General features: G+C 39.4%; 1 non-coding gene across 1 annotated transcript; it reads left to right on the forward strand.

Annotated features, from left to right (window-relative positions):
• The first annotated feature begins 275 nt into the window (after positions 1-275).
• Positions 276-382, forward strand: LOC141676186 (small nucleolar RNA R71). Its single transcript, XR_012556790.1, has one exon. It is a non-coding gene; the product is annotated as a small nucleolar RNA R71 (small nucleolar RNA).
• Positions 383-3,179: the final 2,797 nt, after the last annotated feature.

Below are 3,179 nucleotides of genomic sequence, written 5' to 3' on the forward strand. Positions count from 1 at the left end.
CACCATAGTTAGCCAGAGAATCGATCTTTATAGACAACGCCTTTAGTTGAGCAGTGATAACTATAGCTATATCCACTTCAAGAACTCCTGCTACCTTGCCCTGTGGCAATCTCTAGATTGGATAATGATATTCATTAGCAGCCATCAGTTCAATTAAATCATAAGCTTCTGCGTAGCTCTTAGCCCATAAGGCTCCACCTGATGCTGCATCGAGCATGGTTCTGGACTGTGCTCCCAAACCATTATAAAAACAATTGATGATCATCCAATCAGGCATTCCATGATGAGGACACTTCCTAAGCATCTCCTTGTAGCGCTCCCAAGCTTCATATAAAGATTCTCCTGGTTGCTACGCAAATTGAGTAAGAGCATTCCTGAATGCAGTTGTCTTTCCCATAGGGAAGAATTTAGTGAGAAACTTTTGAGCAAGATCTTCCCAAGTAGTAATCGAACCAGCTGGTAGAGAGTGTAACCAGCTCTTAGCCTTGTCCCTCAGAGAAAATGGGCATAATCTCAGCTTCACAGCATCTTCAGAAACACCGTTGAACTTGAAGGTGTCGCAGATCTCAATGAAATCCCTAATGTGCGTATTGGGATCTTCCGTTGGAGAAACCTCAAACTGGATTGAATTCTGCACCCATTGAATTATGTCAGACTTGATCTCAAAGGTATTAGCTGTGATAGCTGGCCTGACAATGCTAGATTGAATATCATTGATCTTGGGTTGAGAAAAATCTATCAAGGCTTTCATTTGTGTTGCTGGATCTCCCATTGTAGTGAGTACTTGAAACACAAACAAATAAATCGTGAAAGTAAAAGAATCCCTGTCAGTGAACTTTAACGACCACTGATGACAAGCACATGAACTAAAAATTAACACCGAGTCCCCAGCAGCGGTGTCAAAAACTTGTTAGGGTGAAAGCACGCGCTAATATTCACGCAAGTATACGCATTCGCAAGTAGTATAAGATATAAATCAGATTCGTTCCCACAGAGACTGGGTCAGGTTAAGTTCAATTTATGCACCTATGCAACAATGTATGGTTATCACTCAATGCTAAGACAAATAACAAATTGAGTTTTGATTAAACTAAGAGATTATACTAAATAGCATTAACTAAGAGAATTGAGATTGAATTACTTATATGAGACAAACATGGGATTCTAACTTCATTACTACTTCATTCAAAGTCATTGTTCTTAACCTTAGCATGCAATGGTGATGACACTAATCAGATAACACGAAACTAGTAAACGCCAACTTTTATTGTATGAATACCCTACTACCAAGCATCCACAAAAGAGATAGAAGTTGAATAGACACCAATTATGCTTAGTCCTTATATGTCTATAAGAATTGAAAACATAACGGTTCAATGCGCAAGTTATCTATCGTGATTACATAGGGCAAGTAAGATGGTTAAAATTACCTACGAATTATGTATAACAAATACATGAACCTATGCCAGCATGGCAAGTTCTAAATTTCTATATTCACTTTCGCTTCAATGGAGATTAACACGCTATCTTATATGTTAGCTACGCACATAAGATGAATAAGCACAACCAATACTAGGTTATCATATGATCACCACATACTAAGGTATCGAAACAATTTAACTAAAGAAATCCATAAATAAATCTGTTAGAACCCCATGATAATGATTAGTTCATAATCGAACTCATCGTCACCATGGGTTCCAATGAAATCATGATAATAAACAATATAAGAGTGCTAGTGTTCAAAGACAAATCGTAAACAAGCATCCAAGTATCGCCTAAATCAAAGAAAATAAAAGCCTTCTTCTCCGTAGCCTTCTCGTACTCTCTAGGTCTTCTTATTGCTCTCCCAGGCCTCCTTCTTGCGCTCTGGTACGTCTCTCCCATGAAAACGTTCTTATTTGAATATATATAGCAGCCCTTTGCAATCTGGAAGTCTCCCTACATAGAATCGAGTTAGAATCAGGATTCATATTTTTCGTACCAGCGCGGCCGCGCGCTATCACGGCGCAGCCGCGCGCTATCACAACGCGGGCGCATTGCCTTTATGGAATCTTGGCGCGGCCGCGTGCTATTACACCGCGGGCGTGCCTTCCTTCTGGGAAAAACTCAGATTTCATCTTTTTCCTCGTTGCTTCGAGCCGTCTTTCCACGAGCTTTTATTCCAACACTACCTTGACACCAAATTAGCACCAAAACAATGCTAATTCACCTGATTCACAGATTAATGCCTGAAATGCAAAAACACTAGAAAACACGTTAAAACACTTAACAACTTGAGTACAAATGCATCAATTCAAAGCTTATTAGAGCATTATAAAGTGTCATAAATGCCACTCAACATTTGTGCAGATTCTTTACAAGGTGCACTGGGGAGAGTTCTCTTTTCAATAGAGACACCTTGTTAAGAGGATGCTCCTAGAGTCTGTTTTTGTCCCCGTTTTATAACTACATCCTTTTGAGAGGATGCAGAGGATGCTTGAGTGGTCAGCTCAGATTGTTTAGCCTTCTTTGTCTTTTTGACCAAGGGTGACTCAGTTTCTGTTTGCTCCTCACCACTCTGATTTATGATTGTCAGGTTTTCCTGCAGTCTCTTCCTTTTACTCACTTCATGCTTTTGAGAGGAGGAAGTGTTTGACTTCCTAACAGCTAATGTTATAGAAGAAATGGTCTCAGCATGGGAAGGTCCCTGTTAGTGTGCCTGTGTTTGTACTTCCACGGGTTCAGGGACCATTGTTGTACTAGATTGTGCAATATTTATCCTCATATCAGGCATGGGGTGAGGATAGGTCCTAAATCTCTCCAACATGAAGGGAGTTAATTTAAGCCCTACCTGTACCTTGTTCTCTGTACTAAGTGATCCTAATAGAATTTTGGATATTTGTTTACAGTTGCCTATTAGTGATCTATCTATACCTTCTAACATATGTATTTCATTAACTTTATGATTTAAAGCAGACATAATAAATCTAGGAAGAAAAATTTCCTTACCTCCTGATGCTACAGACATTGTTAGCCTAGTGCTCAATTCCTCCAAGATGTAGTGACCTACATTGATCTGTTTTTTGTGAGCCATTGAGTAGACTAGCTTCTGGACAATACTTGAAATGTTATCAAACCCTGACTTTCTGCAGGTGAATGCCCTTATTATTGAATCAAATAAGAAGGACCATTCCCTT

The sequence above is a fragment of the Apium graveolens genome, chromosome 7, assembly GCF_009905375.1.
Source record: "Apium graveolens cultivar Ventura chromosome 7, ASM990537v1, whole genome shotgun sequence".
In the NCBI taxonomy this organism is placed as follows: Eukaryota; Viridiplantae; Streptophyta; class Magnoliopsida; order Apiales; family Apiaceae; genus Apium; species Apium graveolens.